Here is a 12,593-nt window from a genome sequence, read left to right on the forward strand (position 1 = left end):
AAAAAAATTCCCCCGCATTTCCCCGAGGGGGAGAATGTGAAAGTGCGAATGCACGGTTGTCGGCCCGCTTGCGGCGCTTGCGCTCGGCCCCCGCAGCCCACCGCCTCGCCGCCTTCTCTTCCATCTCTTCCATCGGGTTTGTAGTATCACGTGTACACCACGCAGTTATCAAGCCGCTATAACGCCGCTGAGTCGCCAACGCACGCCGCTGACGACGTAGTTTGAATGCGTTAAAGATATAAGGCGCGTTCTGACACCGATATCAGCGTCGCGTCCGTGGCTTGGTCGGTAGAGCGTCGCGCTGCGGCCGCAAAGTCCTCGGATCGAAACCTGGCGCCGGATGCTGTTTCTTTTATAATATAGAGGAGCACTGCGGACGCCGCCGACGCCGCCGCCGCCGGCGGTGGATGGTTTGGGGTCGCTTATAAAGTGCATTCGCACTTAAAAAAACAGTACAACAACTGGGGGCACATTATCAGTTCGTGTGCGGCCGCGGCCGCAAGAACTGTCGCCCAAGCCAGCGGGCTCGGCGTTACTCGGGTCAGCTTGGGTGTTGGGAACTTCAGGCTTAGTATCGTGGCGAATATTTGATCGCGGTATCTGTAGAGCTGCGAATTACCATCCCTTACACAACTTTTCACCACACTATCATTCCCTTTTTCGCATACTGAGCTTTATTTTGGCGATGATTGCCGTTTCAGCGATCGGTGACCAAGACATCTGCCGTGGCCTGTTTTGATTCTAGCGCGCAGGTGGCGCCATCTTTCGGCCGCTCGCCGCACCGCGGTGCCGGCAGTGCCAGAGCCTGCTATACTACTAAGAGTTCGGCCATCAATGTATTTCTGCGACCGGACGCTCAGCACGAGTAGTGGTGACGTCATGCTTATAAAACGTGACGTCCCTCATAACAACCTGCGAGACCCGCGCGCTTTCGGCACCGGCAACGACGCCCACGATGCGGCCAACGCGGCTTGCTACACGCCGGGGTGGCCACGGTGACGCCGGCCAAAAAATACAGCGCCTGTACGTCGTATCAGCGTGGGGGATTTATCAGCGTTTTTGCAGTGCACGGAGAGTGAGCCGAGTGGCTTGCACTTAGGATACGCCGAACTACCGCCGAGCTGCGACACTCCGACGACGCTGTGTTTACTTGCGATCGCTGGCTGCTTTGTTGGAGCAGCAACCGCAGCGCTTACGATACCTCGCCTGTTGAGGCTTCCAAAATACCCAGAGAGGAGGCGCGATGGTTACAGAGCATCATCGTAACGACTGGGAGGCTGGAAACGTGCGGAGCTTTGCGAGGTAAGTGCGCAGTTAGAAAATAAAATATTTTGTGTGTGTTTCTACCGCTTGGTGATACGTATAACAAGGTAACCCCGCGCGCCTATGTCGAATTGTTAATATGCGAACTTTGCACCGCTGAATTACAGTTGAACCAAACTGAACGATGTAAAACACGCCTTTCGGGAGTTAATAAAAAAACGTAATTCAAATCAATCAGGCTCGTTCGTAAGATTCTGTGGATACGAATCTTAGGGGGCTCGCACCGCGCTGTCACCGAAATTTAAAACAATTTAAAGCAAGCATCATGCCGAAAGTTAAAAGCGCACTAAGCGAAATTCGAAATGTCGCTCGCTAGTGGAAACTGTCGAGGCATTTTTTTTACGTGCATGCGGGCATCGCTGGCCGCTCACGGAGATGTCTAGAAGGCTCTGGGGGATGTCAGAGGACCTATTAATTGGACTTTTAAAAAGTATGATAAGTGATAATTGCTCTGCTCAGGCCTCTCGCAAGCAAAGCTTTCCAGACCAATCGCAAAAGCCTTGTCTCCGCTCCCTTTGCATAAGCAACACATAACGCATTGCAGACGGCTGAAGGAAACTAAGGCATGTGTTCCAGCAGTTTTTGGGCACAAACTCGAGGAAACAAAGATTACACAGCCCGAGACAGCGCGAACATCTTTACGTGGACGTAAATAAATATGCATATATCTGAAGTATGCATTTCGAGCCAAACATGTAATTCAGACAGTAATGAGCCACCCTTGCAATGTTTTGTTTCACCTGTTCCTTGGGTCAGCAGCATTCATAAGATTGGATACTCATGCTTTTGGTGTCACATACAACTAAATCGACGCTTTTTGCCAGACTGAGAGGCCCCTGTTGCAACCAGCAGATGTGACCACAATGTTTGTAATTGAATTCACTAACAGTGTGCCACCGGTTTCGTGGGATGCTCAATCCTGTTTGTTTTGTTTGTATTGCTGTTTGGTTTGTTTTATGCTCGCAGTGATATGGCCTGCAGTACATACCTCTGGGTTGCTGCATGTGTACTGTTGCAGACTGGGTGACATAAGCTGTTAATGCCCTTTTTATCTTACAGTTTGATCAGCAAACCAATGCTCCACTGCAGCCGACATTCCTATGGCATTGCTACGCCTCAAGTACCAGTGCAGAAGGGGCACCATCAACATTTTTTCACGGCTAGAATGTCTGTAATGGTAAAGCGTCTGCAGAAGTCCAGCAGAATTTTGAGCTGTCTACAAAGCCCATCGCCGTGACTAGCTTGGTTCATCTGTCCATTGGCAAGCAGACGTGCTGCAACAAATTTATTGAGGCACTTGTGTGCTGATATGCGTTGAATGCATCTGTTTAGTTACTTGTTGAAGACTTTTATTCCTACATTGTTCCCTTCTCTTTCCCCGTGTTGTTCCTTTCTTTGACTTTTGACTTCCCTGCTCTGCTTCTTCACTTTCTGTGCCATTTGAGTTTCTGAGGCAACGCTCTCTTGCAGGCTTTGACGCTTGCTGGAGCCATTATGACCACTTTGCTAGCTCTACGCACAAGCACAAGCTCTACCTTGATACATGGAAAGAACATTTCTATGTTGTTAATGTAAGCAACAGTAATTTGCAGTGTGAAGCAGCCGATAGTGCGTGGCTGTCTTAAGCAACCTTTTTGAGAGTGGGTTTGGAAAAGGTCTCAAATGGTGTTAAGCTGGTTCGTAACCGCACAATCTCTAAGCCGTTTTTACTCTGCCGCAGCCTGACCCGCGTGCAAGCGCCCCTGGGGTCAAGTCGCAAGTCAAGGACAGCTCCTCCTCCAACGTAGATGTCGTATGCACACTTTTTATGGAACCTCACTAACCATTGTGCCAGGTCTGAGTATCGTCCTAAATGGATGGGGCAATAAGTAAGCACAGAGGCGGGGAACTTGCCTTTGTCGAGGCAGTTGTTAGGTTGTTCCATCCTGTTGAACAGTGGGGTCGCACAGTGATAGAAGCATCACACAGCATTTCTGTGAACCCGTGGTGCTAGGGCATCCTGTGCTCCTCACCAATAGAAAGACCAGCGTTAAAGAGCGGAGTAACTGCTTTTTCACCCTTCTCATGCTGGCTTAAAGGTTAAAATGGGAATCGATATTGTCCCCGTGTTTTTGCTGCCCTGTGGCAAAATGATGCAATATTAAAAAAAAGGGTGGGATGTTGCTGCTCACTGACATGAAAAACTGTGTGAACTGTACCAGGTTCCTGATTAAGTATACTAGTCGTATCTTCACAGAAGTGGGGAGTGTCCTCATCAGAGGCTGTGACGCCATTCCATCCTCACTAAAAAAGGTCTTCAAGGAGGAAGTATGATGGTTGCACTGGTGAGGTATGGTTTTGGAATGACTGGAGTGCAGACGTGAATGAGCGGTGGGACATTACCGACCGGGCTGGGCTCACGCAGGCACAGATTTTGGAACAAGAACCCAACAAGAACCTTGCATTAAAATACAAGATATGGCAGGCAGCAGAATGTTGCCAAGCTCAAATGACCTAACCAAACTACCATATGAGCTCTGCATGTGTTTTTTTTTAATTGAGAGTAGGTATTTCCATCAACAAAATAAAATATTGCAAATAATACCACCTCATACATAGAGTTCAACTTACTCCTTTCATGTTTCGTGTAAAGAGCTTACACTGTATGGTGGAATCACATTTTTTGCATGCCTCGGAATGGACAAGAAAAATTGTTTCAAGGAGAATAAAGAAAATTGCAATAAACTCTTTGCACATCACAAAATTTGTAATGCATTGTGCACCAGTACCAATGAGGAACTCGCCTTCCTTTTTTTCCCGAGTTAACTGCAGCAAGGCCCCTTATCAAGCAACACAGGTGGCTGAGAGGCTTTATTTTTTTACTGTGCAGGTTAACTTTAACGTTTATCTGTATTTTATTATCTGATATTGTCTTTTCTATTAAATTTTCTTAATGCACTTTAGTTTCTGGGTTAATCTCATAAACAATTTCAAACAAACAAAACAGCAAGCTGTGCAGTGAGGGGTGGTGACATTGAAAGCCTGGGGCCTTTGTGAGAGTAATTTTTTTAAAATCTCGCAAGCTTGATTTAAAACGTAGCAATGGTTGAGTTAAAATAATACATAGACAGCACAAGTGGTGATTGACTTTGTGTTTTGAAAAGCTGTGTAGGTTCCCAGAATTTTCAAATCGGAATGCCCTGTTGATTTAAACAACCTCTTGTTTGTCAAATTTGGAGGGGGAGAGTGAAGAAGCTTGGCTAATGTATTAGCCTCCAACTGGACTTAACAGTGACCAAGTGCATGTAAATACATTCTGTGCCTGCACTTTGTGCCTACTCCTTGCAAATCTTTGAGCTTAAGAAATTCTCTGCTGCAGGGTGCATCACTACTTTGGCCAGACCCCAAGGTACAGGCACCTGCACCAGACCCAGAATGGTATGCTTTTACGGTGTCTTACTAAACCGTGTAATATAACAATACGGCTGAGAGCATGAATATTGGCTTGCTTTTTCGTCGAGCAAGATCTGATGCGACATTAAACTGTTGTTTTGAATTCCTTCTTTCTGATATTATTGCGTTGTTAATACTCTAAAGTCTGTCCTATAGACCTGTCAACTGATAAAATAGAACGACATGCACAAATAATAGAGTGGAAGAGGACTTTCGGCCCATAACTGCTAGTCAAAACAATCTGCATTCCAAACATACTTGCATATTGTCTTCCTGCATAGTGCTTGGAAATCTGAGCTGTGGACGTTTCTTGTGGAACGCAGGAACACCAGCAGCTCACAAAATGACCGGGAAGGGAATTTCTGGAACCCTTATGTGGGAATTCTGCACCTCTATAAGGGAATTAGTTGTTTTATTTATAGTGCAAGTAAAACATCAGTCTCTTTCTGGCGCTCAGCATCAGGCACCTTCCCCACCAATTCTGTAATTATCATGGGATGTTGAAGTAGTGCTTCTCAGTTTTGTGTGATAGCATCTTGATCTTTTAACTTGTGGGTGTTTTTTAAGTTTGTGGTGTGTGCAAGTTCCAGAGCTGCCATGCACCCACTTTTGCCAGAGTAGGTGTGGCACAGCAAACAACATAGCATATGAAATGTACATGACCATCAGTGACTTTTCACACCATTATTTACCGAAAGACAAAAGAGTCCCGCACCTTTTCGGGTACACCATCGAACAGAAGGTGTTTATTAACACATAACCAAAGGCAAAAGCAGAAGATCATGCTTACAGTCAGGCTATTTGGAGGACAGCTTCTGGGCCAATCTTCTGTGCGTGTATGGGCCCTTGTCTGAGGAGTAGCCAACTAACTACTACTTTTCTCAATAACCTCCCACCTGTGGCAGCGTTTACACAATTTGACGTTGTGCCGTGAAAGAACAATGTAGGTCAATTCGTGAACAAGTGAAATTATCGCATCACATTGGCCTCTAAGTGTAATATACTCCTTGTTGCTGAACTCCTTTCACCGTCTTTCTAAAGGAGCTCGATAAGTCAGTCCTCTGAAAGGTTGAAACTTTGTCTGCAATGGCTTCTTCACTGCTCTCTATTTTCCTGAGTTCGCCGTCCCCAGTAGTCGTGTTTTCTTTGAATTCTTCGGCAGCTCACTTAGACTTGTTTGCCTCGATTGTTCTGACCCATCGTGCGCGTAGCCAAGGTCATATCCTCTGTGGGAACCGGGCAATAGTGGCGGGGGACAATCCCACGGGATGGACATGTGCCGGGTGAGCATGAAGGTGTGGCTCGAGATGAGCCAGGTTAGAACATGGCGGACGGGGCTGGGCTAGGTGTGCGCATCCGGATCGGCTGAGCAGTGGACCTTGGCGGAGCGGGACTCCCAGTAAAGGTGTTATTGAGGGGGCTCAGTGTCTCTCTGGGGAACCGTGGCCGGGTGCAAGAACCCCGGTACCACATTTGGCGCCCTGAACGTGGGGCCGGCCGTTGGTTCTCGGGAAAGACATTGTGGTCTTCCTCTTTGTTCTAGAGCGTTCGCTGTTCGCGTCGCTGGTGTCTGGGGTATTCCCTGGTAATTCTCTGGAGATTTTTGTGTCGCTTTTCTCCTAAACAGTGGCATTTTTCTTGTGATAACGCGGCGGCGGTAATCGCTGTGTGTTTTCTTTTCGCTTCGTGGTGCGCGGGATTCCATCATGGATTTTAAGCTTCGACGGGGCGCAGCCACGCCTCCTGCTCGACGGAGCCTCTCGGCCGATTCTCACGGTGCCGGAATTGGATCGGATGCCTCGGCGGTCATCGCTACCTTGGGCCCGATCACCCACTTCTGCGAGAATCTTGTTAATCGCTTGGAGAATTTGCAGGTGGGGCCCGATGGTTCCGAGCATGCGCCCCCCACGAGCCTCGAGGCACCGCAGCGCGTGCCGGCGTTCCACCCGAGCCTCGCAGTACCACGGTTCACGCACTATGACGACTCCAAATTCATGGCGGACTTCCTATGCGATCTCAATGTTTACAAGACGGCGTCGGGTGCTTCAGACGATTTCGTCTTCACCCGTGTCCTGCCGGTTGCCCTGGAGGCATCGGCTGGTCGCTGGTGGCGCCTCCAGACCCCGTTCGCGTCCTGGGCCGACTTCGAAGCACGCTTCCGGGCGGAGTTCTTGCTACCCGACTACGAGTATCGCATCCTCCGTGAGTTGGAGGCACGCACACAACACCCGCGTGAGGGCTTGCTCGAATACATTCGAGCGATTCAGGAGCTTTTTAAAAGAGCTATCCCGGGTGCGTCTGACGCGGAAATGGTAAAGCACGTCTTGCGGCGTTGCTACCCGCGCTTCCGACCTTTCCTTCACGGTCGTGAATGCTCCAGTTTGGAGGAGATGGCGCGATCAGCTCGAGCAATCGAGGACGCTCTGATAGGAGAGCTGAGTTATGCACCCCCTCCGCCAGTAGGGGAGGCACTTGAGCCAGCTTGCGCATGGAGAGACACCTATGTGACTTCGCCACAGCGAAGTCCACAGCCGTATACGGCAGCGGCGGGCTTGAATTCCCCCGGGGCACGAGGTCCCTCTGCCCTTGGCGACAGGCAGTTGGAGCGCGGAAGACCACTAGATGGTGCAGCCCACGGCGGTGACTCCCCGCAGCAGTTAGAGCCAGGGTTCCTGCGTTGGAAAAACAGGACCTCTTTACTGGCAGGCTCACCTCTCCCCGACCCGAGTCTCTCCCTTGGGGGTCGGCAACGAAATCCTCTGAACTCCAGAGGTCCTTCTCGTCCGGTCGTCGAGACGGGGGGGTCGCGGGGCTACGTGCCCAATGGAAATCAAGCTGGCGGCTGTTACCGATGTGGACAGCCTGGACACTTCCGTCGTGAGTGTCCTGAGGTGATGGCTCGTCGCCAAAATATCAACAGCCATCAGGGAAACGAGTACGGCCCGCGATGCTAATGGCCACCAAAGCATCGCTATGGGCTCCGGATATGACGAATGGCGAAAACTTGTGTTTTTTACCCTCTGGTTGTCGTGTTGAAGCGCCGCTACAGCCCATAGCACCGTATGTTTCTGTTTACGTGGTTGGAGCGGACATTGACGCCTTGATTGACACTGGCGGCAGTTTGTCGCGAATTGGCGATAGTGTTTGAACTTTGCCGAGCACTTGGTGTTAAGTTGCGCAAATGCAGCACCCGTTTGCAAGTGGCCAATGGTACTGTGGTTGAAGCGCGTCGGGCTGTGCGCTTGCGCATTTCTTACGCAAGCAGAAGGTGTCGGCAGCGCTTTACGTACTGCCCGGGTTTGGCGGTGCCCATGATTTTGGGCAGGGATTTCATTATTCGCGAGGGTCTCCTGCTTGACTTGGCGGGTGGTGGTTACAGATTGGGCAATGACGCAGAATTGATATCTTTTGTGGCGTCAACGCATATCTGTACCTTGCCAAGGTCAGCCCCAGTCGCAACAAAATCGGTGTTGCCTGAGCGAATCGGGCAGTCGCTTGAGGAGTGTCCTTGCAGTGACTATGAGAGGGAGCAGCTCGCCTATGTGCTGGAGCCGTTTGCTGAAATGTTCACGGAGGCCCCTGGGCGGACAACCGTCCTCCAACATTGCATTGTCACGGGAGACGCCCCTCCTTGGAGCTCCAATCCACGGACGCTCAGCATCCAGAAGGCGAAACTGAACGTCGCCCTCGAGGAGATGGTGAACACGGGGGTTGTGCGGCCGTCGCAGAGTGCCCATGCATCTCCGGTCATGTTGGCGCCAAAAAAAAGACGGCAGTGTCAGTCTCTGCGTGGACTACCGTCGTCTCAACGACGTAGCTGTGAGAGACGCTTATCCTTTTCCTGCCGTAGAATCCATCATTTCCTCGCTTGGTGGGGCACGCGTGTTTACCTCTTTAGATTGCTCAAGCGGCTTTTTGCAAATTGAAATGCACCCGGATGATATTCCTAAAACAGCCTTCACGTGCTACAGGGGTCCTTTCGAGTTCGTGCGCATGCCGTTTGGGCTGAAGAACTCCCCGAGCTCGTTTCAAAGAATAATGGACATCGTTCTTGACGATGTACGTTATAAGTGCGCGATGGCCTATATGGATGACGTTGTCGTCTTTTCGCGTACCTTTGAAGAGCATCTCGTGCATCTCAGAGACGTGCTTGAACGCATAAAGGCGCAGGTCTCGCCATCAATCCCAAAAAGGTTCAACTGGCGTCAAGCAAGTTTGACTTGCTCGGCTTTGCTATAGACAACGAAGAGCTTCGTCCTCACAGGGCCAAACTGAAGGCAATCACAGAGTATCCATGCCCGCGTGGCGTAAAGAGCTTGCAGCGCTTCTTGGGCATGATCGCCTTTTACCGTACCTTCATCCCTCATTGTGCAGAGCTGTCACGTCCGCTCAACCAGCTACTACGGAAAGGCGTGAAATGGCAATGGGAGGAGGCTGAACAGCAAGCTTTTGAAGCACTGTCTCGCGCAATCGCGGAAACAGCGGCTTTAAGGATACCGGACCTTAACAAACAATTTGTCTTGCAGACCAATGCTAGCCACTATGGACTGGGTGGAGTGCTGATGCAGGAGTTTGATAGCGTTCTCCGTACGGTCGCACTTGCTAGCCATACGCTCACTCCGGCTGAGCGCAATTACACGGTCACACAACGTGAGTGTCTAGCAATCATGTTTGCACTGAAGAAATTTGACATGTATCTAGACGGTGCCTCTTTCACGATTCAGACAGACCACATGGCATTAACGTGGCTGCAGCGTTTGCAGAACCCTGCTGGTCGTCTTGCGCGCTGGGTGCTTGCGCTTCAGCGCTACGATTTTACCATCCAGCACAGGAAGGGTTCGCAGAGCCAAGTCGCTGACGCGCTATCACGCGCCGCCCCTGCCGGCATCTTCGAACGCGGAAGCGCCGGCGCTGGTGGGTGCAGTGGATGCTGACGCACGGTGGGATACGCTGGTGAGCAGGGCACATCTTCTTGCCGCGAAACGTGCCGACGAACTCTGCCGTAAGATTATTGAGCACCTTGGGCACAGGGCGCTGCTACCACCAGCAAAAGCGGTGAGTTTATTTTTATATGCGCTGGCGGAGGACAGTCTCCTGCTGCGGTATGTTCCGCAGGAAGACGACGAAGCTAATTCACCATTCCGCGCTGTTGTACCTCGTAAGCTTCGGAGGGCTTTCGTTCGTTACTTTCATGATTCCGCACTGGCTGGACACAGCTCCAGCAGCGAAACATACGAGAAGTTATGTCGGACTGTCACGTGGCCCGGGATGAGGCAGGATGCGCTGATGTACACCAGGAGCTGTCACGTGTGTCATACAGCGAAACCCCGAGTTGGTTGCCCGCCCGCACTGATGCAGTCTGTTGAGAGTAAGAGCCCCTGGCAAATCGTTGCTTGCGATGTCATGGGTCCTTACCCCCGCCGCCCGCGGGGTAATTGTTATTTATTTGTGGAGACGGACCATTTCACAAAGTGGGTAGAGCTGTTCCCACTACGTACCGTCAATACACCGAATGTATGGAGGTGCCTAATAGAAGTGTTTTCGCTCTTTGTGTTCCACGCAGAGCTCATAATGGATAATGCTACGTATTTCACGAGCAAGTTGTTTGAGGACAACTGCCTAGCTGTAGGAGTGAAACAAACGTACGACCACATATCACCCTCAGGCAAACATTGAGCGTGTGAATCGCAACCTCAAGGCGATGCTAATTGCTCATACGGAGCAACACAAGGTTTGGGATGCTAAGCTGCCTGAGATTGCATTTGCCACTCGCACCACGGTCAATCGCTCAACCCGGTTTACGCCGGTATATTTGAAATACGGTCGGGAGATGCCATTTCCTGTCGACAGAACACTTCCAGAAACGGACGCGGGTTCTGGTCTGTCCCCCATGCGGTGGCTGTCCGCCAGCGCCTGCGTGACGCGATACAGGCTGCCCAGGAGCGGCTTGACGTTGCTCGTCTCCAGCAGGCGGAGCAGTACAACCGGGGCCGTCGAGATGTTCAGTTTGCGGTTGGCGACATGGTTCTCCGGCACATTCATCCGCTGAGCGACGCTTCACGCAAGTTTGCCGCGTCGCTAGCTCCTGAATGGGAGGGCCATTAGACCGTAAGCGAGAAGCTGTCTTCCATAACGTATCTTTTACGCAACAACAGGACAGGTGAACATGCAGGCCCGGTTAATATAGCCGACCTTAAACAGTACCATGCGGACTGATCATGTTTTCTCTTTCCAGAGGACGCCTTCGCCTAGCGTTGCGTATGAGCGCTAGCGAATTATTAACAGAATTAGTTTTTTTTTACCATCCACTTTTTATTTTTCTTCTCTGTTTATTCTTGATCGATCGTTTCTGTAAAGCCTTGATCAGTCGTCTATAATTCTTGTGGGGTTTACCTTTTCCGTAGCACCAGCTTGGCTTCCTTTTTTTTGTTCCCTTTCAATATTTTTATTGTTTGTATGTTCTTCTGCACGCTCTCGTAGATGCCTCCGCCACCACGCAATCTTCCGGGGCCCTCTCGGGGATGGGGTCATTCTGGCTATGCACGGGCACGTTTTCATCCCTGGCTTCCCCGGGCGCCACGTCGTCGCCCTGCGTCAACACTTCGCACCGTGGCCACTTGGACGGTCGTGGAGGCAGATCGCTAGGTTGGCTGGGTGTCCCGCCACCCCTGGGAACTCCAGCCCTGTCCTGAACGTGGGGATCCAGCGACCGATGTGCCAGAGCCTTCCGTTTACTCTCGGACCGGCATCCCCAGGAGCCTCCGTCCTTCTACACGGCTGAGCAGCTCCGCCAACTTTGCCCTTACTGCCGGGTGCCGCAAATCCATCTGCCCACGCATCTGGCAGGTGCTCTACACCACGACCGCATGACTACCGCCATTGCTGCAGCATCTGCTTCCGCTGGACCCCAAACTGAAGATTCCTTCGCGGCCTCCTTTGCCCTGCTTCTTCAACACCGGCCGGACCTCCTCCGCAACCCTCTCCCGGCCGACCATGTCATCGACAAGGGGGGAGAGTGTGGCAACTGCGCGTAGAAAAGGACGAGAAAGCGGCGGTTTGGGGCACGCGCAGCGTGTGCACGCTGGAACGAGACGAGGGACTGGGGCAGTGCGTGCCTGGCCTTGTGGGAAATCGGACGTGTGAAGACAGGCTCGGACCTGACTAAACATGTGCTCTTCTGGGACTCGGTGTCTTTCTTGGGGGCCGCGGCCAGGCGCTAAGACCCCGGAACCACACCCTCAAGGTCAGCACTGGTCACCCCGCGAAGACTGCCCGAGGCAGCGTACTGTAGCTTTCGCTACAAAAGCATGCGAAGAGTGCGGGGGGAGTGGGGGGGGGCGGAGAAGAGACGTGGTACAGGCGGCATAAGGCTATCGTGTTTCGACGACATTTTTATGGAAGGGAACAGATACATGGCCCGTTTTTCTTAAACACCTCGCCCTGCACAACGCGCAGCGGTTCAAATACGTGTGTTTTTTGTTCACAGACTTGTAATACTTAATACTCTAATCCTTTAGGCTTCTATGTAAATTGGGGTATTACAACTGGAAGCTACACTTGGAGTCGGAGGAGCGGGCCGTGGTAGACTACTGTGAACCCCTACGAATAGTAATAGTAAAAGGGTTTGTTAGTTGCATATAATCTCGGCCTCTGCAGTGCGTGAGGAGGAAAGAAATGGGGATGTGGGAACGCTAGCGAGACCTCGCCAGCGCGTCAGTGTCAGTGTGCACGGAGTCTCCCAACTTGCGCGCGGCGCAATGAAGGTAGCAGCGCAAAATCATGGATACAGTATAAAATAGTACTAAATTAAAAAAGAGATCAACTCCTAATAAGAAACA

At 51.1% G+C, this 12,593-nt stretch overlaps 1 long non-coding RNA gene across 1 annotated transcript; it reads left to right on the plus strand.

The window, feature by feature from the left end:
* The first annotated feature begins 1,113 nt into the window (after nucleotides 1-1,113).
* On the plus strand, nucleotides 1,114-12,071 carry LOC144139454 (uncharacterized). The gene is made up of 5 exons (XR_013316214.1): nucleotides 1,114-1,302; nucleotides 2,383-2,500; nucleotides 3,044-3,115; nucleotides 4,682-4,740; nucleotides 11,236-12,071. It is a non-coding gene; the product is annotated as an uncharacterized LOC144139454 (long non-coding RNA).
* Nucleotides 12,072-12,593: the final 522 nt, after the last annotated feature.

Source organism: Haemaphysalis longicornis, unplaced genomic scaffold (assembly GCF_048455015.1).
Source record: "Haemaphysalis longicornis isolate Haplotype H1 unplaced genomic scaffold, Haemaphysalis longicornis Haplotype H1 scaffold_5, whole genome shotgun sequence".
NCBI classification, from domain to species: domain Eukaryota; kingdom Metazoa; phylum Arthropoda; class Arachnida; order Ixodida; family Ixodidae; genus Haemaphysalis; species Haemaphysalis longicornis.